This window comes from Pseudopipra pipra, chromosome 9, assembly GCF_036250125.1.
Source record: "Pseudopipra pipra isolate bDixPip1 chromosome 9, bDixPip1.hap1, whole genome shotgun sequence".
NCBI classification, from domain to species: domain Eukaryota; kingdom Metazoa; phylum Chordata; class Aves; order Passeriformes; family Pipridae; genus Pseudopipra; species Pseudopipra pipra.
The window spans coordinates 31026639-31054291 of NC_087557.1; the positions used below are offsets into that span (position 1 = coordinate 31026639).

General features: G+C 42.2%; 1 long non-coding RNA gene across 3 annotated transcripts in view; it reads right to left on the minus strand.

Annotated features, from left to right (window-relative positions):
- LOC135418486 (uncharacterized) overlaps positions 1–27653 on the minus strand; it is a 361572-nt gene that overhangs the window by 59391 nt on the left and 274528 nt on the right. The window contains exon 1 of one of the 3 annotated variants that reach the window (XR_010432477.1): positions 2936–3081. The exons of the other annotated variants lie outside the window; for them this stretch is intronic. This is a non-coding gene — a long non-coding RNA (uncharacterized LOC135418486). Of the gene's footprint in view, positions 1–2935; positions 3082–27653 lie in introns of those variants that run through there. 3 annotated transcript variants of the gene reach the window in all.

Sequence of the window (27653 nt, forward strand, 5' to 3'; positions counted from 1 at the left end):
GCCAGGGGCACCAAAATATCAACAGTTCACTCATCCTCAGGAAAATTTCAAATTTTTCTGATGTCCTGGAGACTAGGAGCACACATCCAGAAGGTCTGTGGTGTGATAATAATAATATGCTAAATCTAGGAAAGGAAAAAACTATTATGCTCTAATAAGGAAAAAAAAAATTAACAGAAAGATTTAAGATTGAGATTTAAAAGAAAGTATTTCTTGTGAAATGTTTTTCTTTAAAGGTCTGGTTGTGATTTCAGTGGATAAAATATTGTCATGCCAGTAAGTGTTTTCTTAGAATGATATTATATAATTTTTGAGAATAAAAAAAAAAAAAAAAAGAACTTTTTCTCATCTGCAAGATTATATTCAAGAGAGATGTTTTGCAAATTCTCCTGCAAGGACAGTATACATCAGAATTATACAAATGAATGTTTTCACAATCTCAGAGGCTTCACCACTGTAATTAAAAGGTGAATTTTTCACTTTTATTTTGTTATTCTTGTCTCCTGGGTCTGATTTATAACTTTTGTTATACAATTATATTCATTTATTTCTTTGTACCATGTTGTATGTTATTTCAAAAGTAACATCTAGGGTGTCCTTGCTTTAAAATGTAGATTTAGCCTCTCTGGATGAAACTTGGTAGAACATCTGTGTTTGAAAGTATGAAAAATTACACATTTTCTGAGTGAACCAGGCTGAGTGCTCACATTATACTGTCTCTAAGAGAAAATTAAAGTGCTGCTGATAGCTGAGGGACTGGATGGCTCAAGGGAATCGGAGTGTGACACAGCCTTTCATCTGATGAAAACCAGCATGAATTTAGCCCATGCTGATAATGACCAAAAGTCATTATCATTTGTTCAGTAATTTATTTAAAATGAGTTAGGGGTCTGGCTCACGTCTTGGTGGCAAAGAGGCCAAATTAGAACTGAGCAAATAATGAAGAAATGGCTCTGGAAAAATTATTGCATATCTTTAAATTAGTAAGCTTAAACTTCTTTCTGTTTGTCACATCTTAATATTTTAACAAACAGGTCTAGGAGGACGGATGTTTGTGAATTTAAAAGATGTATCTGCAAACTCTCGTGGAGCAAATCCTGAATTTATGAAGACAAGTATTTGCAATGGAAATAAAAGATCTATTTTTCAAGATTCTGCTTATTCAACTAAATAAATTGAAATACTTTGTGTATTGTCTCTGTGCCTGGTCAAAACTAACAAACAACTTCTATATTGTGAATCAGATGCTAACAAATGAAGTGCTTTGAAGAAAGCTACAGAATCACAGTCATTTACAGAAAAAAATAGCAAACAAAACCATCCCACAAGTTATATGGAGTTAAGCAAAAGTAACCAAACAAGAACTGCAGAGCCACAAAACTCTCGGCAGAAGTATGAGGAAGGAGGACATTTAACACATGCCTTCACAATTTCCAAGCATCTCCATCACACCCAGGTGTCTGTCTGACTGACCAGGACAGGGGGCTGAGCACGGCACTGCCTGGAGACCAGTTATTCTCACGGTGAGAGACTTTGTGGCAGCAAGATCTGAATGTATATTAGGATCTGGGAAGTAGGGGTGTGGGTAAGGGATTCACAGAATCACTGAGGTCCACAGAGGCACCTGAACATCACCTTGTCCAACCCTGCTGCTCAGAACTGGTTGCTCAGGGCTATGTCCACTCCAGTTCTTCATACACTCAAGGAGGGAGTCTCCCATTATCCCTCTGGGCAACCTGCTCCAGAGTTTGATCACCCTCACAGCCAGGAAGGTTCTCCTTGCCCTTGTAAGGTTGTGCCCATTGCTCCTTGTGTTTTCACCAGGCACTGCTGAGCAGAGCTGGGCTTCCTTGTCTTCACTGACCCCCATCAGATATTTGTAACATCCATGAGACCCCCCAGGCCTTCTCTCTCCAGGCTGAGTAACCCCAGCTCTGTCAGGCTCTCCCCATATGGCACACGTGCCAGGCTGTAAATCACTTTCCCAGCCCTGTGCTGAGCTCTCCCCAGTGTGTCCACATCACCCCTGTACTGAGAGGCAGAGCTGGACACAGCTCTCCAGATATCCCACCAACACTGAGCAGAGGGCAAGGATCACCTGCCTGATGCAGCCCAGGAGCTTGTTAACCTTTGCCACAAGAGCATGTTGATGGCTAATGGTCAGCTTGGTGTCCACCAGGACCCCCAGGCCTTTGCTGCAAAGCTCCTGCCAGCTGCTCAGACCCAGCCTGCACTGGGTCATGGATTAATTCCTTCCTAGTTGCAGGACCTCACATTTACCTTCTCTGGATTTTGTGAGGTTTCTATTGCTCCATTTCTCCAGGCTGTCAAGGGCCCTCTGAATGACAGCACAACCTCCCAGTTTCTTATTGGCTGCAACACCATTTTGGATTCTCTTCAACAGATCTTCCAATTTCCAAAAGAATGTGATCAAACCATGGTGAAACTACAGAAAATGGAGAGTCAGCCTCTGAAAGCTGGAGGACTCTTGCTGCAAGCAGGAGACAAGGAGAACTTTGTGGTATAGCTATAAGACTGAGCTGATGGCCTTCCACGTGGAAACACATGAAACAGACTCCAATTCCACTCCTTTCTTGATACCAAAGGTATCCTGACCTGTGGACTGCCTCTAAAGCACACAAGAGAAAGCTGCAAAGACAATAAACAGCAGTGCTTTGTTTTCCCTCTTGGCTGGGGTTCCTGCTTCCCTAGGAACAGCAGGACTCTGGGAAACACTGACTACACAAAACTATGGCAAAATTGTAGGCAAAGGGGAACACTTTTGGCAATTATATTTCTGTGTGATCAGCAACATGGCACAAGTCACCAGGAGGGTCTCCTCATTGAGAAACACCATATTTAACTGGAATAAATAGTATTACCTCTGATTTACATCAGCAAGTCTGAGAGGAGAAAAACATCTGGAAGAGCCCACCTTGAGAGGAGCCATAAGCTTATTTCTATTGTTGATAAACAGAATGTCAGCAACAACAATCTGCAGCTTCCACTGTTCACTGTGTTCGTCTTCATGCCACAGGGAAAAATGGTGCTTAAGGCAGAACAATCACACCTCAACTGGCCTTAAGCAAAAATGACACCATAAATAAACAGTGTGAGAAATAGTAATAATGACAGCAATGAAAATAGATATAAAAACCAAAAACCAGAGTAGAACTGTTGCAAAGTAATATATCTTCAAACTTATAAAACTAGCTAGGACATTTAAAGATCCACTTAGAATAATAAAGAGAAAAATGGCAAATGAAAATCTATTATAAGGCTTGAAATTGTCCTTTTGACCTTTATTTAAATTAGCAAAAGTTGCATGTTCAAACCCTATGGCAAAATATAGTCCTTTTCTAGCAAAACATGGAAGTTTGGTATTAATACAGAGCATGTAATATTAAAAGAGTCATCTATTATAAAATCTAAGTCATGACTATACTACCAAGTATTGAGCTTAGCAAAGAAGTACTAATTCTGGCTAAATTGGTCCAAACCCCAATAAAAGTATTCAGTGAAAATTTGGATGAATTGTTCATTTGCAGACTAGTAGCTACAATAAAGGAGACAATGTCTTTACTTGTTGAAAGTAATATCCATGTAAGTTCTGAACACAAGCATCCTCTAACAATAAACCAAATGAGCTCTTAATATAAAATATGTCTTCCTTCTCTGAAAACCTGTATAGCAAATACAGCCCCAGGGAACTTTTAACAAAATGTTATAAAACTGAAAACTGACATTAATAGGAAGTCCTGATATATCCTTAGTGACAATGAGTTAATTCTCCTGCCACTGCACAAGGAAACACCAATTGGTTCCAATTTGCCTCGACTGGATTTGCTCCCATCAGTGCCAGAGGAACGAGGCCAGTCCTGCTGAGACATCACCACGACAGGTGGATTTAGCAGAGGGGACTGGCTACAGCTGAAATATGTGACCCCTCAGCATCACTCAGACTTTGGCTGGAACCCAGGGGATGGAGAGGGCACAGTGCTCATGGTCAGGGAGCTCCTTGGAGCCAAGGAGCCCATCAGTGGGGTAACACATGGGCCTCTGCCTTCCCCCTGCACATCCAACCCCCACCTCCCCCTGGGCACGTCCAGCCCGGCCCTTGATTCTAAAAAGACTCTAATGTTACCCCAGTCCTTAATTATTGTTGTGCCTTTCACACATCTCTCTTTTCTGTCTGCCCAAATGCACTTCATTTTCTCACAGCTTTGCCTCTTCCTTCCCCAGTCCCCTGAGATGTCCTTTGCTCCCTGCACAGCAGGGCTGAGGTGGGACAGTCCTCCTGGACCATCTGCCCACAGCAGCCCAGAGTTCAGGCTCTGCCACGTGAACCTGTCCACTCTGTCACTTCATCTCTTCTCCAGCACGACTGCCTTTGGAAGGGAAAGAGGAGGCCCTGCAGTCCTTCTGGGGAAAGCTTGCAAGGGGAAATGCAATCTGTCCCTTTACCACAATGTTCTGACCAAGAACAGAGACATGCACCAAGAGAAGGTGCAAGAAGGAACTTACAGTGCCCTAGATATTTGTGATTAATTTTATACTGAATCAAACTTAATGTTACAATCGATTTTTTTCTTCAACTCAGGATTGAAAGCCTATTATAATACTACTTATCAATAGAGAATGTTAATTCACACTTTGAATTGTGTCTAAAATGGGGATTTAATTTAGATTTACTAGGACAGCAATTGCATGTTAATTAAATAGCAATTGATTACTAAAATATTTTTACTGAGATTTAACAGCTCTACTACATAAGAAAATTTGCTAAATTACTGTCCAAATTGTATTTTTAGATGCACTGCAGTGAATTCAGTGAGGTTGCACTGATGAAAATGAAAACAAAATAATCATTTTCTCTTGAGGTAGTGTTTATTTAACACCTAGGAACTCACTGAGATGAAATCAAGTGCTTAGCTACAGATATTTAGGACAGTTAAATTGTTAAGGAATATTATTATGTCATATGTTTTGAAGCTGTAAAACGTGATAGCAAATGTTCAGTACCATTTATGAATTGACAAAATAATCTTTAGTGCTGCTGGGTGGGGTCCAGAACCAGCACTAGTGCTGCTGCCTGGTGTCCAGGCACACAGGCACTCAGGAAGTGCTGGGATGAATCTTTTTCCATCGGATTCTGCAGGCTGGACTCGGGGTGGGCACGAGCATGGCCTGGGCTCACTCTCCCTCTGCAGCTCAGGCACTTCAAAGGGAGATGCCATAACCTGCTTGCAGAATATTCACTTCCAATTTACATAATCAATGGAGATCTTTTCCAAATCAGAAGGGCAAGATGAAGCACCACAGCTGAATCAGCAGTGCCCTGCCAGAAGCCAGTCCTGGAAGGGGAAATGTTTTCTCTGTGTTTTTCCATCACTGTTAATGAGGTTGGCACTTCCAAGGAGAAGAACAAACTTCTTCAAGTCTTGACTAGCCACACAGCAAGAGCATGACTGTGAATTTTTTTACCACTTTTATATGGTCTTAGATTCTCACCCAGTTCTCCCCCCTTAGGATAGTTCTTCTCTTCAGCAACACAGTGTACTGATTTTTCCAGTGTGCATGGGTAGAATTCCCCTTTCTCATGATGATTCCTTGGAGTTTTGTTTTTTTTTTAATGTTGTTCTAACCACTCACATTCAGCTTTCAATCCCTGATTTCAGTGTTTTATCACTCCTGTTCATGCCCTATTTTATATGCTGCCTTTCAGCACTTCCAATTCTTCCTGGTCTATAGAACACCAGCAGAAATTTCAGCAACACTGCTCATTACCATTTTTGCTTTCCATCCTTCATGAACCAGAAATATAATACTTGGACCCATCCCAAGCCTTGTGATATCAGATAAATCACCATTTTCTTTGGTGCAAGGACTTCTATTTCTTATTTTGTTTGAAAAATGAAGTTCTTTGGCAGTTTGATCCGCTAATTTTTTCTCCCCTACACACTCCCATAAACAAAAGCTCATGGATCACAGAGGCAGAGGAATTCTCTGGATGTCATCCTCCTCCCCCAGCTCATCCAGTGCAAACTCCCATTTTGGGGGGTGGAGGAAAGCTAAATCCCACTGTCACACCCCAGCCCAAGCTGCATTTTAAATCAATATCCCTTCTTTCATCAAACACTGGATCTGTGTCAGACAGACACACCTTTATCCTCCTGCTTTCATGGCAAAGTGCCCATGTCCAGGGAACTCCAAACCTTCCTGTCAGCATCAGCCTCTGCCTAAATTTTTATTCACAGCTGAGCTGACTGACAAAAAACCCCCTGGTGACCCCCAGAGCCTGAGGACTCACTGCAGGTCCCCCCAAACACTGCCCCAGGCACACCCAGGCTCTGGGAATGGGGGGCTTGTTCACAGTGTCCTGATTAACCAGCTCCAGCTCATATTCCTCCTCTTTTTAAAGCCATTCCAAAGCAGGTCCTGCCTGAAACATGACCCTCTCCCTTCACTTTCAATCCTCCACCTGAACCTACAAACGAAACTCTCCTGCAATGTAAGTTCATGATCTTAGAATAAATGTTATTTTGGTTTTGTATTTTGCTAATGTTCTTAAAGAAAAGTTGCAAAATTTAGCCATTTAATTTCTTAAAGTGAAATATTCCAGAACCACATTAAGCAAAAACATACACTTCACTGCTTCTTCTGAACTTGTGTATTATAAACCAGATAAAAAAGATTCAATTACTTACTCTCCACAAAAGTACTTAATTTATCCTGAGGGCAAGGGGACAGCTTGAGTGCAGCTGTACAATGTTTTGCTATGATGTTCATTACTACTTCTACCTGCCAGGCACAGGCTACTTGGGCTTCCTAGGAAACACAAACATTCAAAATACGAACCAAATACAAGCTGATGTTACTTTTATCCCTATTTCCCGTTCCCCTGCCTTCACACTTGTGTGACTGATTTGTGTGTGAAATGGTTTCCAAGTTTTCAAGCAAAAAGCAGTTAAGAAACAAAATATTTATACTCCTCTAACTCGTGCTTCCTGCCTAGCTAGATCCAATACAGATGCAAAGTCACTGGTCTGCAAGAGCCTTCTACAGATCTATAATAAAATAATTAAATTAGTGAGTTGTGTTTAGATCAGAGATTCTTGGCTGCCAGCTCCTAAGAACTTGGGGAATTCAGAACCACAGAAGGATCATTTGGAGTCCATTTGGCAGAAACGTCAGAAACTTGCTGCTCCTGGGAACATCCTTTTCCAATAACATTTATAGCTCTAGATGGAAGTGAAAAGCACCATATGTTAAGAGTTTCCTGCAAAGCTTCCTGGTAAGAGAGGAAATAAATTCAACTTGTCACATCTGCTCGTGGGCCAGTCAAGTAGGATTTTATCACAGCTTTAAGTGGTTTACAAAACTGTCCTGTTATCGACTGAAGGGAGCTTTACTTCTCAAGGCTTTTTTTCAACATGCATGTTTATATAATCTCCATCATTAAATGATTCATTTGTCAGTGGAATTCAGTACCATGTATTATTATTTATCTCTAAACAGCACAGATTACTCTGTTATTCAGCCAACAGCACCAGTTCTGCTGGAAGCCAGTTTGCATCGTTCAGCTGAACCAAACTAAGCAGTCCTGCCCTGCCCTGCGTGTTTTTAACCCCAGCTCTGTGCATCATATCAAACTTTCCACCATAAAATACATTTAATTAGACAAAAGTCAAGTTTCTAGTCTATTCAGCAATCCTGGGTCCTAAGCACTATAAGTGCAATGCAAACGGCTGGCTTCAAATTCCCGGGGAGTCACAGATCCCAAAGAAAACATTAGCAACCAACACATATTGTCTCTGCAGTTGCTCAAGAAATCATTACTTCCCTTTAGAGAAGGCAGCAAATTTTTATGTGAAGTGCAAGAATAGCAGAAAGCAAGGCAGGGGTATTCTGGGGCAGGATTGTCTGCAGAGTTCCCAGGGCTGTAAAATCAGGCCCAGCCAAACCCCACACACACTTTCTGGAGTCCTGTCCTTTCCTCGGTGCAGTCAGGGGGAATTCTGCCACTGACTAAAAAAGAGGAGGACTGGGCCCAAACCACGCAGCTATTTGCCAAAATAACCAAGTTACAGGAAGTTTCTCCCCCAAAGGTAGATGTGTTTCAGAATTCCAGATGCCTACCCAGGGCTGATCTCATTGACACAGCCTGGGCCATCCACTGCTCCTGCCCCTGCAGGATGGCTTGGATGGAAATGGGAATGTGGGATCTGCTGCTGCTCCAGGGCAGTGCAGACACGGCCCCCAGAGCCCATCCATTCCACTCCATCAGCAGAGTGAGCACAACAGAGGGTGGAAGGAACACATCACATTACATCCAATATTCATGCAATTATTGAAGAACACTGTATGTATTACATTTGCAAACTGTCCATAATAATTTAATTTTCTCTCCTCAATTTATAATATGTTAATTAGGCATGAAATTAAATGCTTTTTAACATACAACTGATTATGCTATAATGTACCCAACAAAGATTGATTACTGAATAATAAATCATCATTTGCATAAATATTTATATAATTTATTTTTTAAAATTCCATACTGCATAAACAGATAACATGGGAAAATGACAAGCCCTATGACAGAAATTGTACTTTGCTTTTTAGAGATCTTTCTTCTTGAGACTTGTCAAGACTTCACCATAAACAAATTGTACTCCATCCAATACAGAGCACTGCAGTCTTTAAATGTTATCAGAACTTCATAAAAACATCGTGTGTTATTCCTAACATGTACCAAAAACCAGAAAACTTGCCAGAAGAGAAGAAATTTACACTTTAATTACAATGCAATGTACATTAGTTTTACCCAAAATGGAATTTTCTTTAAAAACTGATGTCACATTTGGGATCTATCCTTGCACTTACTCATACCAATGGTAAAACCTCTTCTTTCTGGCCTTGTATCTGTTACTATCATATCTGACACTCACAAAACTGTACTGCAATTATTTAGGTCTAGGTTTCTCTGTGACAAAGTTACAGCTGTACTCGTCACTTTACCAGGGAGTTAACAGTGGAGAGTTTGTGTTTACAAGATATCAAGGATAACTTTCAGTGAGCAAATATCTGAAGAAACTCCATTAGCAGAGGTGCCAAGAACTTGTTCAGCAGATTTCCCAGCAATTCTGGCCCCAGTCTCCTGTCTGAGAGCAAGAGTCAGTTTTTTATGGACTTATTTGTCCTTGAGGAGCTTTCCACCAGAAACAGCTCAGATCCCTCCTCCACACAGTGCCTGCTCCAAAGCTGACTGAGGTAGATGGAAAGAGTCCCAAGACCTCACAAGCTTTGGATCAGGTTCACATTTTGCACAATATTCTCATAAACCAAAGATCATTTACAGGACAGTCCCAGCCTGGACTCTGATCTGCCCATGTTGAGTGGGAAGAGAGACTCCAATGTGATTTCAGTGGGAAAGACAAACCACATGGAACTGGATAAATGCCTCTACCTTAGCTAACTTTGTTTATGCTTCTTATTGGCCTGTTTAGAAATGTCAAAGGTGTTAAAAAAAAACCTTATTCAAAAAATGCCATCAAAACAACGGAGTTAGTTTTTCTGGACATACTGACTTGCTGCTTACAAGCCAGGAGCAAGAAAGGCTCTGGGATAAATCACACAGGCTAGAACACAGAAGTATCTTGTAAAAACAAAAATGAAAACTATTATGAGAAAACTGCAACAAGTTTTTTCCCATACCTGCTTAAAAGTGCCCAGCTAGCCAGAGGGAAGTGCCAAGGAGACACATTCTACCCAGGGAACAAGACTGAAACAGAGCCCAGCTTTGGTTCACTGCTGCAGGCTGCTGTGCACCTCCTGAGAAACACTCAGCTCTGTACAGAAACCAGTGGGAGCTGCAGTGACTCACGCTGTTAGAGCACCAGATTTTTGGATATTAATGTGGATTGTGTTTAAAAAGTCTGCTTGCTTGCCCAGAAATGCTGTGATGGATTTGCTCTCTGGTAAGTTTTCAGGAAGCACTCATCATTAGTGGAAGGACATGGTATAATATCAGCTTTTTTGAAAAGTTTTGAGGTGATACTTCTCCTGGCTACTGCAACCATACATCTGGGAAAGGAGGAGGAGTCCCTGCGCAGCTGAGAGCTCCTGGAAGAGGGAAGCCCAAGTGCTCCTCCTGGGCTCCTCCCAGGAACTGCACAGAAAATGCCATAAAACTGAGCCTTCCAGGGCTCTGCAAAGCCATATTTTTCTTCCTCTCTTCTACTCCTTCCCACTTCTCATTCTCATCCTCCTTTTTGTTTCCACGGTACCACGTCAGAGGGTTCTGTTTTCAGGAGCAATGCTCCCTTTGTAAGTGTTCCATCACGAGTGGAGAGCACCAGACCACCCCTGTCTGCAAAACCACACTCCACCTCTCACCATCTGGGGTTGGCACCAGCTTCAAACTCCATTTCTTATAAAGGCACAGAACTCTCTGCAAGCTGCAATCTCTCAGGTACGACCTGGTAATGCTACTCAATACCCTGAATTCTCAGAGCTTTCTGCCATGATCTCAACATGCTTAGAGGTATCAATATTTCTGCTGCACACAGAAAACCTGGGACACAAGCACATGGAATGACTTAGCCAGCAACAAAGCTACACACAGGCCACACAGCTGACAATCCACTGGATCTCCTGATATTCCTGATGTAACCAGATCAGTCTTTCCTTTCTTCCTTACAAAATCTGACTAACCACCTCATTCTTTCTGGTTCACCTTAAAATCGATGCATATCTTCCTTTTTAAAGATTTTTTTTAGCAGCTGTCCTCACTGCATTCCCTCCCCCAGCCCTCCATCTGCTGCAGCAGCCCCTCAGCTGGGTACCAGGGGCAGTGCCCTGCCCTCTGTGCCCTGTTCTGCACCACCAGCACTTGTGCTCTGCTGCAGCCACTTGTGACTGACACTCCTTAATGCAGCACACTGGGAAAGGGGTACAGGATGTTACGTGAGGTGTTCTGAAATGCTTTATTATTAAATACTTTAAATTAATCATGTGTGAGAGTTAATTATTCATTCAAACAAACCATGAAGAATAGGGACTGCAGCAATTTCCTCTCTCCAGTATCAGATTGCTACTAAATGTATGGCACAATAAAACACTCAAATTAAAACTTCCTGATGTGACACCAAATTACTAAATACCCAAACTGCTGAAAAATTAGAAGTATAACCCTTGCACAACATATTTATTATATTCATGTCCTACTTAAAACTGCATCTTATTTGGAAGAAAAGAATATTCATGATCTCTCTTCTACAGATTGAAAAGGAAGTTTCTTGATTTGCCTGAAACTTTTGAACAGCAACATAAGCAAACCTTAAGGAAGGCACAACATGTGCAAGCAGTTGGTGGTGTGTGGTGAAATTAAATAATTACAAAGCAGAATGTAACCTCTTGAAGCAAGTCCTTCCCACCTGAGCAACTTAATTTTTATTATTCATAATTATTTAGAGTGCCCTTCACCAACACTAACAAAGAGCAAAAGTTCACTGCCTCAGAGAACTTGAAAATTAAAAGTTTATTACATCCTCCTTGTGACAAGGCCAGTGCTGGTGGAACCAGTCCTTGCAATAAGCAACATGCAAGACACGAAGAATTTGCAGGAAAAATCCTGGAAGAATAAAGGAAAACCAAAACACGTAAGAGAGAAGCCTCTAAAAGAGATGAAGGTTAAGACACAAAATTCAGCCCAATCAAAGCATTGTACATGCCCTGTTGGCTCTACAATGCTCTTTTTCTATGCCCTCACACGTCTCAGGTTCAAGCAGAGCAGCTCTCTCCTGCCCCTCCCTAACAACCACCAAAGCCATAGAAAAACAAACCAAAAAAATCCCAGAAAGAAAAAACCAGGATAGAAAAGATGAAAGAACCCCAATCCCAATCTTATTTTTATTTATGATTTTGTTGTAATTTTGTCATACTCACTCTGCTGTATAAGTTTACCTCCTGTATAATTCCTAAACCCCTCGCAGAATGTAAACATAAGACTTTTGACTGGACTTAATGATTGTATTTTGAGGAGCCTGGCTCCTGGCAGAGCTATCATTATGGTGTATATTGCTGAAGCCTGGGTGTAACGATCAAAGCGCTGGGGAGGTGCAGGGATCAATGAGGAGCTGTTTGTCTGGCAATCCTGCCAGAGGAGCAGGGTGCCCAGCCCAGCAGGGCAGCAGGACAGCACACTGCCAGCTCAGGGAACTGCAGCCTGGGCTCTCCAAGGTAATATTTGGTCAGTGTTATTTCTTTTCTTACTATAAAAAGAGATCTGTCTCCTGTGAACCCATTTGTTAGATTGCAATTTACAGCTTTAACCTTTCATTAGTCTCTATCCACTTTCATTAAAGCCACTAATTTGACAGGTGAATGACTTCTCTTTGAGAGGTTTGTCCTTTCCTTTCCCCAGGGATTGTTTTCCCCTCTCCCATCAGCGTGGCCCAGGCCCTGGGTGTCATTAGTGGGTGTCATTAGTGGGTGTCATTAGTGCTGCTCTGCTGACAGCAGGAGGGGGAACAGGAGAGTGCCTGGCCAAGGTCTGCAGAGGTGTCAGATCACACACACAGGTGGACTTTAACACTGGCCACCTTCTCACCACATTCATGCAGCCTCTGTTCTTCCTCCTTTGCCCCTCCAGTAAAAGCCCAGCCACCCCCTCTTCCTGTTGGTGAGATATTCCTGACAGCAGCTCTGAATCTTTTCCCCTTGTGTATCCTTCTCCTATACTTTCTCCTGCTTTGATTCTCCTTTGCTTTCTTCTGTTTCATCTTTTCTCTAGTCAGGTCTCCTATTATTTGTTTCATCTTTTGTTGCTCTTTTTCCACTATACAGTTGCTCTTTTTCTGGGCTGCTGACTTAACTTACTTTTCTTTTTTTTTTCCAATTTTGAAACCATTCTCAGAAAACTCTTTCTTCTACCTCATTTTTTCTCTCCCCCACCCCCAACAGCTTTTCCAATCTTTCTCTAAAGCACAGCAAAATAAACAAATTAGAGAATCTTGTTAATTTAATCTAGCACCTCCTCGGTGTTGTTTTTTTTCTTGATCATCCTGCTCCCTCTTGCTTTTCTTCAAACAAGGATGGACAACTTTTGATGGTCAAGGGCAAAGAGAGAGGAAAAGATCAGGAACACGCTCCTATGAAGCTCTCAGGACTCTTGCTGGAGCCATTTGCTAATTTCTGTATCTAGTACTTATTTGGTTGCTGCTGCCATAATAGGAGCCTTCTCCTCTAAGCCTCCAAATGAGCCAGATCCAGCTTTTCACTGTTCCCTATCATTTTATGGTTCTTCAGGTTTTTTATAGTAATAATCCGGAAACATACTCTGCCCAGAGCTATTTGTAAGCTTCCCTCTCCCCACCCCTTCCACTTTTGGGAGCATTATTGAACTTTCCAACTGTCAAAGCTTGTGACACTGTATTTGAGAAACACACTCAGCATCTCTACCCTGGAAGAGCTGTGAGAGAAAAGGGAAGAGATGCTCCTGGAAGCATTTCTGTTCCTGAGCAGCAGACACAGACACCTGAGAGCCCTCAGGCTTCTCCCCCTGTCCCACTGGGGGTGAGCAGCAGCCAGGGCACAGGAGCTGCTGGGAAGTGGCAGCATGAGGGGGGCAGAGAGGAAGGGCTGCCAACCTCTGCCCTGGGGGTTGGTTCTGCAAAGCCTCTGCTCACCCTGCTGGGATCCAGGAGCTGCACCAGGCTGTGTGTGCTCAGCTCAGGGTGTGCATGCAGCAAAGCTGGCAGGGAGCCCCCAGCCCAGCACACAGAGCAGGCACGAGCAGCTGGGGAAGGAATGGAATGCAAACTGCCATGACAAAAGGGAAAGACTAGAAAACATGAAATGAGAACATCATGCAGAGTACCAGGCCAGGCAATCACGAGGAATGGAGTGAAAAAGATGGGAGAGGTGGGAGGTAAGACATTTTAGCTCCTATCTACACAGGAAATTTCCTCAGATTACTCATAATACATGAAATTACACATCATTCTCCTTGAAGTTGTTGACAGTAAAGCTACTTCTACCTCAACAATGTGGTTTGCTCTTTACAGACAACAATGTGTATCAAAAGTTTTTAGCTGTGATTCATAAAAACATAGTACAGTGTATATAAGTACACTATAGGTACACAACAACCTATCAAAAAACCCCATAAGCTCTTCCTAAGAACATGCACTCACATCCACAGTTAGAGGCAATGCATTTTTTTTCTCTAGTTACATATATATATATATATATGTTCTTTCAACTGGAAGTGTGAAGTCTTGGACAAAGCAGCAGAGAAAATCCAAAGGGAAGCTCAGAACAGAGAGCAGCATCCCGTTTGCAGAGTCTTGCTCTGAGCACCACTCAAACCTCTTCAAAAAAGGCATTTTGAAGAAAATACTCAAGTTGCAGCAGACATTAACACAACTGGATGAGTGGCATCAGGGAGCTCCTGAAATGTGACTGGCATGACAGACATGACAAAGACAATTTGTTGATATTTACTTGATAATTTCTGGATAAAATTTTTCTCAATACTAAAGGTTTGGCACTTTGAATCTTAACTGTTTCTCCACCTGGTAAAATGAAGTTCCCCAAAACAGACAAGCCCTGATGAGAGCAGTCTCAGGCTGTGCTGATGCCAGAAGAGCAGCCTACAACAAAACACTCCTCAGACTCATGGGAAGAACACCAGGAAGATGCTTCTCTTAATATTTAACAACCCCCTTCTCTACGAGATTTTGTAGGTCAGTTTTTGGAGAATCTGATTTGGAGAACTCAGCTACAGGCTGATGAGATTCATTTCCTATATCCATAAACAACCTAAGAAATGAAATATGGTGCTCTGCACTTCACTACAGCCAAGATTCTGGCCTTGAGCATATAATCCTAAATGACTGAAATAAGAACAGTGAGAACAATCTTCAACTAAATCAGTAAAGGAACTTTATGATTCATGCTGCCGTTGCTTCTTTTCTAAGGAGAATAAGGTTTTATTTTATTTTTAAATGATCAATTAAGGAAAAGTTGACTGGTGACAAGAACTCTTCTAATTACTAAGTTTTCACAGTGTTAAATACTTTAACTTAAATCAACCAGCATTTAGCAAACTACTGCTCCCCCCTTTTCCCCCTCCATATACACACTTTTTTCTTTCTAAAAGCCCTCCACTGAATTAGCTGTTAGGTGCTAATTGCAAATGATTAAGCACTCACCAGTCTTACACTTCTTGCTTTAATATTAATGTGATGTATTAGCATGGAACATGGCTTGTATTAATATTATAAATGGAAGCCTGCATGGATCACTGCCTACTGTTTTGCATTACAAGGAGCGTGCAGATAAAGAAAAAAGTCCAATTTAGACCAGAAAAAGCCTAGTACACCATATATTTCTGTTGGCAACAAAGAAGTAAAAGGACTGAAGAAAATAAAGTTAAATACTATCTATTTATATAAACAGCATATCATTTTTTCCATAACCAGCAGCAGCAAACATATAAAAAGATAAATTTTTCTCATCTATCTCAGAAATAACTTGAATAGATGAAGCTAAATTCAAATAACTCCATTAAGCAGAGCCACACCACAGAGAAATATCTTTTCTGCCTTGCTCTACAGAGTGAACAAAGTTTTTCTTTCTGTGTACATCAGGTTCAAGGATTACACTCCACTCAAACATCTTAACTTGTGCTTTCCTGTTCACAGGATGCCAAAGAGTACTTAGTGTGAGTTCAAAGTATGTATATATGTAATTATTTATCCTTTCCCCACTTCTTTACCCACCTTGGGCACATAAAACAGGGCTGTCAGCACACACAGCTTAACCAGCCTGCCTTGTATTCATTATACAAAATACTCTGTGTGCTGAAAGTGCATCAAACCTGTTAGACAGGAGAAACATTGTCTTCATTCTTCATGTTTAGATGATAAGCAAAGGAAAGCTCTGTGCACACACTGTGCTGGTTCTAAAGACAAACACCTTCTCCAAATCCATGCATTTTCTCGGGAGCCTAAAGGGTCTCCTCCAAGATGAAATTCTTAATGCTAGTTATTGGAGAAGTATGGGAAACATGACATGCACACTAAAAAAATCACAGGGTTCCTCCTCTGGAAAACACAATACATCTTTTTTAGCTTTTCTCTTGAAGTTGGTTAAGAGAAAAAGCTTGTGGAAGGAAGAGAAATTATTTATACAGTATTCTTATAAATAAGTTGGAAGGATCAATACGAATGCAACTTTAGAAAGAGAAAGCCTGAGAGCAGGAACATGAAACCAGCAGCAGAATCCTGGGATAGTTTTGCCACTCCAATAGCAGCAGGGATGCACAGCAGCAGCTGAGGAAGGAGTGATGTCAGGGATGTCCCACCCACACATCCCTGCTCCTGCCATCTCCACAGTTTCACCAGAGCACCAGGAGAACCCAGCTCAGCCACATCCCCTCGTGGAACATGGGACACCAGCACTGCTCAACCCACTCCCGGGAGCAGCTGGAGCTCCAGGAGCCCCCACTCACTGAAAAACTGTGCCTGGTTCCAGAGGCATCAACACAGACACAGGTGCAGGAAAAAGGCAGTGTGCTAAAGCAGCACACCCAGGCCTGCACAGAGCCAAGGAGCAGGGCACAGGAAGGACCCTCTCTTTCAACAATAAAAACAGGGGTTATTATTCCTTAATCATAGATTTAATAAGGGATGGTGAAGATGAGCCTCTAATTGGTCTAATGAATATTTTGGTTTTATTTTGCTTTCTGTTTTATGTCATTACAGAAGAGCAACAACATTGGCACACTGCAGCTTTGCCATTTAATGACTTCTGCTGCCATCATCCTGAAGCACCTTTAGCATAGGGAGACTGTTGGCCCAGGATTTCTTATTCCCTAGCAGCCACCTGAGAGGGAGGCACGAGCTGACTGGATCATCCACTGCCACAGAGGGATGCTGGGATGAGTTCAGGAGTGTTAACCCAGTTCACTGAATCCTACTGCCTCACTCTTCCCTCACACAAACACTTGTCCATCTGCAGGGATGGAAACACACCTCACACACACAGCAGACAGCCAGACTTTTCTGAGATGGAAAATTGTTCACCTCCCTGTGAAAAGAGGAGTAAAGAGTTGTTCAGCTTTAGCTTCTTCATTTGTCCAAGAATGTAATATTAGTAGGGCTAAACTTATGGATATATATATATTTTTTTTTTTGAACAAGGAACCATAGGAAAAATAGTCATCAGGTTATTAAAAACACTATCAGATTACATGGGTTCTGATACAAGACTGGAATCAAGTTAAGATTGCTCTCTAAACCTTTAATTCCAGCTCTTAAATTATTGAATTTACAACCTTGATAATGCTTGAGATTTTCAATGTATGGTTTTGTTATGACTGTATACACATAGAACCACTACAGAAATTCAGTGTTTGCCCATATTTATCACACACTGTCACAGAAGTTCCTCAGTCTTCTGTTCGTAGAATTGGAAATAAAACTATTGCAAAGAATATAATTTTCAATAGCAACTACTAGCTACCAGAATCCTTGGAGTAAATACTGCCATTTCTGCCCTTGAATCAACGAGACTGAACAGCTGTTTCAAGTGAGCTCCATATCTGATTATTATTCAACTCAGTTTTAATTTCTAATACAGGACAGGAAAATGCAAGAGCAGGTTCCCATCTCCAGTGAGGGCTGTCCTCTGGGAATTGTGTGCTTCTCACTAGCAGTGACTAAATCCTCTTTGAAGCTGCAAGACAACCACTTATTCCTTAGTGCCTTATACAAAAACCAGTGCTGAGCATCACCCAGACACCACCTTACCCATGTGCCACAGCTCCTTCATGTCTTTCATTTATGTTATCTGCTGCTCCAAAGTGACTCGGGATAATTGGCAGTGGAATTCTGCTACCATGAACTTTGGGACTGAATTTGTTTTGATTAATGAATGTTCCTGTCGCATGTTGACTGCCCATGCAAGTATTCAGTCTTCAGAAATACTACTGAAAATGAATGTTTGGAAAGAATTCAAAACAAAGGAAAAAATAACAATGAGCAGTAGACACAAGAACTCTTGTGGCAGCAAGAGAACCAGAGGAAGCAGTAGGTTGGTGTTTGGATACATTCACTACTCTGTTCAAGGACTCTGCTGTTACTTTGTATTAAATTTCAATTTCTGCTGAACTTCCCCAAGAGATTTCCGCTTCTTTTCCTCTTGGAAAGAATGGCTAAATTAGCCACTAGAGGAGCTGGCTGGTAGAGGAGCTGGTAAGGGGATGGCTTTACCAACCAGGATCACTACACCTACATCCATGAATACACCTCCTTGGGGTGAGACACTTGCCTGTGTGTGTGAATGTACATCACAGTCTGGCAAAAAGTCCTGCTGCTGGTGTCCAACCCACGGGATGCCAGTCCCAGCAAATATATGCTCTAATGACACTCTTCTTCCTCTTACACAGCACTGACTGGAGGGAAAGTTAGAGTGCTATTCTTGTTACAACAGTTCACTTTAAACAGTTAGAGGGGGTTTACCATTTCCTTTGCAATTCAGTATTAGTGCTGAAAAGCACCTCCTCCATCAGTATATTTCATTACCTTCTCAGGGCAGTGAGCAATACTGAAAGATCTAAGATCCCCCTTTCACAGGGCCAGCTACTCACCCAAGTGAGCCATAGTTGCTTCAGCTAATGCCTGTCACAGAAACCTCAAGAAATTTTCACTGAATATTAGAAACAGCTCCACAAATTTCTCATATAAATTACAGTTCTTCAATTTTCAGCACACAAACCACATCTCCTGTGCCCACTACTGTGGACAGCAGAACAGCTGAAGAGCTGTTTGCCTTCCCTGCTGATTGCAGGGCAGTGGAATCACCCCTGAGCTGCCTCAGCCCTGCTGACTCCTCAACACGGGCTGTGACGTGGCAACAGAGTCTCTGCTACGTTTTATGTCTACAAGCATTAAGTGACTTGTTCTCACACTGATCTGAACCACCAAGTTCCAGCTCAGGAAACTATTCCAAACCTTGTTTAGGTTTAATTCAATAAATTACCTAACTGAAGTCCCCTGAGTTACTTTGTTGCCTAAAGTTAAGCAGACTAAAGCATTTAAGCATGCCCACACTGCTCTGTCCTTCTGAAGCTCACACTCTAACTCACTGAGTCTTAACTGAGTGTCACCCTTCGGAGTTGTGGAATGAGACTCTCACTCATTTTACTTGCTTTTTTCTTGAGTCCTTAACAACAAGCATCTTATTCAGGCACCTCTTATTGTACCACATCAGGTCTGCAAGCACTACAGCTCCTTAGCTTCAAAGAGGCAAAGTGCTAAAAATGAGACAGGCTGATCATATGACATCAAAAATATACAAGAATTCAGATAAGGGGGGGGAAGAGAGAGAGGGAAGAGGAATGAAAGCATGTGCTTACAATTCCTGGACAAGAACGGCTCTCAAAGACAATGTACTGTACATATGTTATTTATATGCCTCCATTTTAATGGCCCTTCAATGAAAAACATCTTGTTCCCATAGCAACTGGCACATTGCATGCTGTCTGTGAGACTGCTACATCATCACCCAGGACACGCACAGCGTTTCACACCAATAAGTCATGGGCATGGCTGGTATTTTACTAAAGAACAACAGGCACACATTTTCTCTGCTTTAACCCATTATCTTGCTTACACACTTTCAACGTGAATTTCCCAACACAGAAAGCAAAACTATGTTCTTGCTCTTTCTCTCATTGTTCTGGCAGACAGCAACATGTGCTCCTAATGGCAACTCACAACAGCACAAAACCCCTTTTATTTTCCAAAATCATTTCTATTTCAATTATTCATTTCAATTACCTCTCCAAGAATCCACGTGCTATTTACAAGTTGAAGAATATATTTTTTAATTGTCTATGTTTAAAAGTGCCTATTTAGTCCCTTTTGGCATTTCTGTAACACTGATTTTTCAGGATACTTTGCAGGGAGTTATGCACGTTTGCAACAGAAGTTCCCTGCCCAGACTGTCCCTGGGAGGTGCCCGCAGAGGTCCATCTCCATCCTCCACAACATCTTTTACATAGGTAAGATGTTGTACATCTTCCTAAGCCATTGCACAAGTAACTTCTGTTGCCCCTATTGCTCTCACATTTCTATCCAACATCTTTTTTAGTCATAACTACCTTAAAGATTTAAAACTACAGAAAAGGTGGACTGAAATTTTCCTTTGGGAATGGGCACAATAAAAGCAGTTTTGTCACGAGCCTAAGGGAATGCTGGGTGTCTGTACACAGTGTCCACAGGTAGAAATTCAGAATAAATTATGCAAGAGTATCTTCATGCTGCATCCAAAGCTCTGAATCCTGTGAACTCACATCCTTCCAGTGACACAGCTGAAGAGAACACAGGTGAACACTCTGCTGGTTCTGGTTTGATGAGTGGAACCTCCAGACATTTCGTTCACTGCACACAAACTGACTTTATTAATTTTGAATGCATTATCACATTACAAATTTTTATTTTAATTTTTTAAATCAAAGGATAATTAACCCTGCAGCCTACCTGTAGCAAATAAACTATTGGTATTGTTGAGTGCATTTATGATACAATTACAATTCTTCAATTTTCAGTGCACAAAGCACCCCTCCTGTGCTCACTAGGACAGTTAGAAAAGCCATATTTGCCTTCACTACTTAAACCCAAGCTGTTAAACTTCTGTCATTACAATACTGTTGAACACAGCAGCAGGTAGCACAGTGAGCTGTTGCTGGAAGATTTCTTGGAACAGGGAGGAAGAGTAGGAACCATCATTGCCAGACTTAAGGCTCCTGTCCTGCAACACACGGCTGACAAAGGAATGCAACCATTTTCCACTGCAGAAAACCTCTCTCACAAGAAAACAAGGACACCAAAGTTCAAGCCAGCTTCTTGCCATGTTTCAATGTGAAAAGACCCAAAAGGCTCCTAATTTGTGAGTAAACGAAAGTCAGGCAAGTGCAGGAAACGAGTGGAAGATGATGAGACAGAAGGCTGCCCTGGAGGGTGGGCAGCACCAGGGCCTGCCAGGGCTCTGCCTCAAGCACAGGCTCAGTGAGGAAACCCTGGGTGTGGCCCAAGGAACCAGCCACAGTTCTTCCCTCAGCCACACAAGTGCACCCAACGTGCATTAAAATGGGACTCACCCAGAGAGAGATTTTTCTGTGCACATTCAAGGATCTCCTGCATTGTCACTGACTGGGACTAAACTTGCCCAACTCAAAACTTTTTAATTGAGTGGAAAGCCTGGAAGCCCCGAGGCCAGGCACACACATTGCACAGCAGACTGTGCCTGCTCTCCCACGAAGAAGCAGGAGCAGCCTCGCAGTGTTTGCCTCTTACTCACGAAATTGGAACTGAACAAACAAGGAATTTCTCACACTGTACGGAAATGAGCTCAGCCCCAAGACAGACACTGGGAGCTCTAAATCCTCACACCACGAGTTAGTTCAGACCTGACAAAACACACTTATTTATAATATTAAGCATAGGCTCAGCATATCTGCACATTCCAGACCACACTGCTGTGCAAAAATGGGGGGGAGGTGGAAGTGGAGTGTTGTTGATTTTTTTTTGTCCAGATTGGAAGGAACCTCTTGTTACTTGCACCAGAAAGTCTGTTATGGTCCGTTATTCAATGAAAAGATAGAGGGCATGAAATTAGAGCTTAATACAACAAAGCTGATGTGCCCATATAACCTACTTTTATGACCAAGCTTCAGACACAGAAAAAAGACATGTAAAATTTTATATGTAACTCCAAATTTTTCCTGTTTTGAAAAAAAACCAGGATGAAATAGCATTAAAGATTATAAAAAGATTCAAACCTTCCTGTGGGCACAGAAGTCAAGAAGAATAAAAAGAAAATCTTTAACATCTAAAAATATGTACCTATTACATTAGTAGAATTTTAAGTTTTTAAGTTTTATAGTTCACTCTTTCAAGTTTTTGTTTAATTTAATTATTTCTGATTTTACTCTGTGTTCCTCAAATTCTTAAATATTGTCACACTTGAGTCCCCTTCATAGCTTTTTCTTGAACGTCTTACTTCTCATTCTACTGAACCACTGAGACAACTTTAAATGGTTACTGTGCATCTAATAGCACAAGCACCACTTATGTGTTTCTTTGCTGTTTACTATTTTTAAATTCTAGACTTTAGACCAAAAAAAATCCAACAAATCCAAGCCAGTTCTGCTTGCTCATAAATCCTTATCTGCACTGTTATTGATACTAACAGTGAGGGACCAGACTGTGCTACAGCAGAACACAGAATTTGTGGCAGAGTTGGAAGAAAGTTGGAAGCAACTGGATGTCACTTTGGATTTGGTTTCTTTGTATTTTCAAATTGTTCTGCATTGTGCAGAAGCAATATGGTTTAAAAATAATAAGAAGAGACAAGTAAGAGACCACTATTTCCTGTATTTTGGTCAATTTAATACACAGAGTTCTTTCTACCTATAACTCACCAGCGGCGTATGGGGGAAATAAAGGGAATGTGGGAAAGAGATGGGAAAAGGAAATGTACTCTGGTTATTTTAGAAGGTTCTTAATAGCTCCTAGCAAACTATGTGGAAAAGAAAGTGAACCCATTCCAAACCCTCCTGTGTTCTAAAGCCAACGTGGTGGGTTTTTTGGCACTGGAGAGAACGAGTCACTCGTTCAGACATCCAAGATCCACATCCAAGATCACACTGCCAAGGCCTAACTGTGAATTCTGCTGCCCACCCTCAGCTGCCCATGGGTCTGAAGTGTCTTCCACATCTCATTGCATCAAGAAGAGAGTGTGTAGTTCATGATTTCAAACTTTTGCTGAAGCGGGTCTAATCAAAGTATGCACTCAGGTTCCTTGTGTTTGACCACCCGACATCCCCCCCCCCCCTCTGACCCATCTGTCATTACCTGAGCTCTAATCCCACCTTTCCAGGCATCACTCATTATCACCTGGAATTCAGGACCACAACCACTGAACACATGGTTACAAGAGAATGATTTTCCTAGCAAAGACAGACATGTGAAAGCTTTCAGAACTTCTTTTCCAGCTCTTGTGAGCTTTTAATGATTTGGATAGCGTGGGTAGTGGAAACAGATGCTATCGTCTCTACATTTTTGGCAGAGGATAAAGCAGCAAAGGCTAACATATTCATGCTGTTTGCAAACTGATGTATACCACAGATCATCTTTCCAAAATACATTTGGGAAGGACAGAAAATTTTCAGCTTTTGATGATATAAAATTATACCATTAATGTCTAAATATATCATTATTTTTTAAAAGAAAATACCCCCTTCCCGAAATACATAATCTTTCCTGTTCTCAAACGGATCAAGAATACATATCTGGGTAGCCATTTAGATTCCTTCCTCTCCCACGAAAGAAAACGATGCTTGCCAAGTGCTTGAGGACCCTCAGATGGCAGACACTTTGTGTGAGTGAATTCCATCATTTATTGCAGCACTCAGTACATCCACAAGGTTTCCTGCAGGCTGAAGACTATATTAAGACCTAGTGCAAGCAGATGTAACTCCACTGACATCAGCAGAGCTGCACTGACTCACATCAGGCCTCACACGGTCTAAACACTGCTGCCTATGGTTTATCCATTGTCTGTTCTTACCAGAGAAGCCTTTGTAATAACATAATGATTGTCTAGGTCTGATCCAAAACTCAGGATGCACAAGCTACTCAGGAAAGACAACTAAGGCAAAGCAAACATCTGTCTTTGCTTCACCCTAAGCTTTGGCCTAAAGCAGCTCGGTTTGGAGTCTTTAAAGAATTTAACCTTTAGAGAATGAAGCAGTTAAGTATGAAGGAGAGCAGATAAAGGGTTTGCAGCACAGGATCACTGATACAACACTGCATCCCAGGCTCTGCAACTCCTGTGTCCCTGTCCTGTGTTATCCCTCCTAACCAGCTGTAGGCTCCTCAGCCAAGATGCACCTTGCAGCAGATATTACAAATAGCATTTGTCATGCAATAACCTGAAAGAACTTGAACAGCTTTCAAAGGGATGAAAGAAGAGGAAGGTAACTCCAGAACACAGGCAACACAGCCTCCTCTGAGATCCCAACCCCCCAGCTCACGTGGCACTGTGCGGGTGTGTGTCCTCCTCAGGGGCAGTGGGACTGCAGGGGAAGTGTGCCCTGGAAGGGTTTCCCAAGGACATTTCCCAAGCATTCCCACAGCACTGTCTCAGGAGAGTATCCAGTGAAAGGCTGCTCAGGTAGTTCCTGATGACTGCTTCAAATGGACAACAACCTGGGGGATATTTGGGGGTCTCGTGGGCAGTTAGAAAAGAACCCTCAGCTCAAGATTCAGTGCCTGACCTCTGATGTGCTGCTGGAGAGCAGGGCCCTGCTCCCAGAGCCAAGCTGACCCCACTGACAGCACCAGCAGGGACCATGAGGAGTAAATCACACCAGTGCTGGATGAAAAACAGGGGGGGAACAGGAGGCCATGGAAAAGGGAATGGTGCTATTTTCTGCCTTCTATCAGCCACGTTCAGTGACAATTATAAACAAGACACTTTCTATCATTTCTCCTACAGTGTGTGGGAAATATTGCAGTATGGTTTGTATTGTTACTGTTGAGAGCTACATAAATTTGATTTTTCTGATTTCTTTGTTTTTTACCAAAGTAATGACATCAGCTTTCACACAGCTTATGAGAACAGTGTTTCATGTTTTTTGCACTCCAGGCAGTTTAAAACCAGACTTGCCTCATACCACACTGATACTTAAAACAGGTGGCGTTAGGAAAAAATCAAGTGGGCAAAAATCAAGCCTCAGTTGTATATTTTTTTTAGTTTAAAACTACCAGAAATCTCTCCTGTTTCTTTTAAACTTCAATGCTATTTCCATATATACTATAGGAATAAGAATCTTTAGGATAACTTATCATGAATCTGGGATCCTACTCAGCTACACTAAGTGTTCTGATTCAGTTCCAATTAATTTTACCAATACTTAAAGAAGTTGTGTTACATATAATATGAATAAAAACATAAACACATTGTTGGGAGTTTGTTTTTTTTTTTAAATATTTACAGTAAACTGCCAGGAAGAGACAATTACATATTATAACCAGGTATTTAATCCAGAATGCTCCCCTCTCAGAATAAGCATCAAGGCAACCCAAAATACTTCCCTGTTTGCCTTCTCATGTGTCCCAGTGGTGGAGCAGTGAGGAATCAGGGTGGTCACTCTGCACACCCCAGGGACAGGAGGTCTGTGACAAACAGGGACCACACGTTGCTGTGTTCTGCTCTTTGGCAAAAGCTGGTTTGGGAAGAGAATCGCTTCAGGAAGGTACAGGAGAAGATGGGGAATATAAGACAATCCCTTTTTGCTGGGATTGCTGTGTACCACACCTAATGCTTCTTACTCTATCAGTATGCTGGAGGCAATAAGCCCTACCAGTAAACCTTTCACCTCTCACATTTTCTATTCAAAGACTGCCAAGACAGATGGCAGTAAATGTCATCTTCATTGAATTATGTTCCATAGTATTTTACCAGAAATAAGCAAGTATCAATCAAAGTACAATGGTTTGAAAAAGGGAGAGTTGGGAGAGCTTTGGGAAGAAAACAGCTCGCCAGGTATGCTGTCATACCTCTCCCAAAAATTAAAATAAAGAAACATTAAGAGTTAGAAAACTTGCCAGATAGCAAGTAGGGTTGTATGAAGCATTTTTTAGACTCCCTATCAATTTTCAGAATATTCTGTTCTTTGTTCTGTGTCATGTCTATGTGCCTGACATGACTCTTTTCCTGGATAAAAGCACAGTTTTGAAATTTTAATTTTACTGAGTTCACCAAACCTTTTAAATTACATACGGTTCTCTTTGGACCTCTTATTGGTTTGGGGTTTTTTAATGGCTTGTTTTGGTTTGGAGGTTTGGATTTTGGGGTTTTTTTTTTAAGCCTCTTTGCTGCCTCTTGTGGTCTTGCTGGTTTTTTGTCATCGTAACTTCATGCTTCTGCAATTTGTCTTGGCCAAAGGACAAAACCAACACTGTTCTCCCTGTGAGCAGAGACCCACTCTTTACACTGCAGGTTGGAGCTGGGACACTGCACAAACCTGCCCTCGTGCTCAGGGTGCTGCAGACACAGCCTGTGACTCATCCCCCCCAGCAGGACTTGGGAGCTCAGCAAATCATCTGGCAGGCCCAGAGCAAAGACTGGAGCTGGGATCCCTCAGCACACTGCAGCTCTGGAAATGCCAACCACTTACTTCGAACAATTATAATTTTTCTTTTTTTTTCTTTAATTGCAAAAAGACTCCTTTCTGTAACCCAGCAGATCTGTGAGGCAGGTGTGCCATGGGGACACCCCTCCAACCAGGGCCAGGCTGCAGGGCCAGCACAGCCCTGCTGGCCCCCACTGCTCCCAGAGAGCCAGCCCCACTGCAGCCCCAGCATCCCGGGAACAGCTGCTGGGGAGCCCCAGGGAAGGCCTGGCTGCAGGGCCTGGGGACACACGAGCACACAGGGGGACCTGCGGGGGAGCTTGTCTAGTGTTAACTTTAGTTTAGGAATGCGATCTAAATACTAACCAGCAGGTAATTTGTTCATGCACTTGCATGCTGAATACCTGCAATTGAAGGCATCAGTTAAATCAGACCAGACTTCGAGGAAGAAACTCAAACTTAAAAATTCTGTTTGGTTCAAGTTGGAGCCAAAAAGCTGTAAACATCTACTGCAGATGAAAGGGTTTTCTCTAGTGAAATCCCACTAGGTGTTTTTCCAATAGCAATTCTCATTTAACAAGTGCACTCTGCCATGCAGGTGGGACCTGTTACAAGCAACAACACACTGGAACACAAGCCTATGTAATTAATATTTATTACCTACGAATATTCATCTTATTTATATCTTCATAGCCAGCCCCATGCTCTACTAACCAATGTAGCAGGAAAGCAGTAAAAGTTTTCACTAGCTATATACACCTTCTACTGTCTAAAAACATCTCCAAACACCTAAATACATACATTTATGATGATTTTAAATTAAATAGAACAAAGTATCAATGATTTATCACTTGTCATAAAAGAAAACAAAACAGTGAGTGACTGCAGATGATGAATACACACAAGTGGCAACGTGAGGCACATTCCAGTCTGCAGGAGCAGCTCCCAGAGCTGCCCTGCCCACAGAGCTGGCACTGCTGCCCAGCACAGCTGCTGCCAGCTTGCTCCCCTGCTGATGGAGGGCAGGGATGACCCTGCCAACACAGGGGGGCAAAACTGCCCCAGCTGATGGTGTGAGGGCAGAGCTGGGAGAGCAGCTGGCAGGCTGCTGAGCCCCCCAGAGCCCCCAGGAGCCAGCAGTGCCTGTGCCCCCTGAGCTCTGAGCAGCCCGAGGTCCCCCCGAGCCTCTGCTCCATCCCCAGGGCAGAGCTGGGACACAAGGGGTTATTCACAGCTCTTCTACAGGGACACGGAACAGCAACTGAGGGAAGAACATTGATATCTGCTGTTCATTGTTTGTTGTTATTGGTAACTTCCTTCCCCTGATAACATTTTTTGTGACATTTGTCTGGGAGGTTGGCTTTAAGAGAAACTGTGGTTCGACTCTGTAAAGCGCTGAACTACTTAAATTTGGTTCTGCTGCAATCAGTGAAGACCAGTA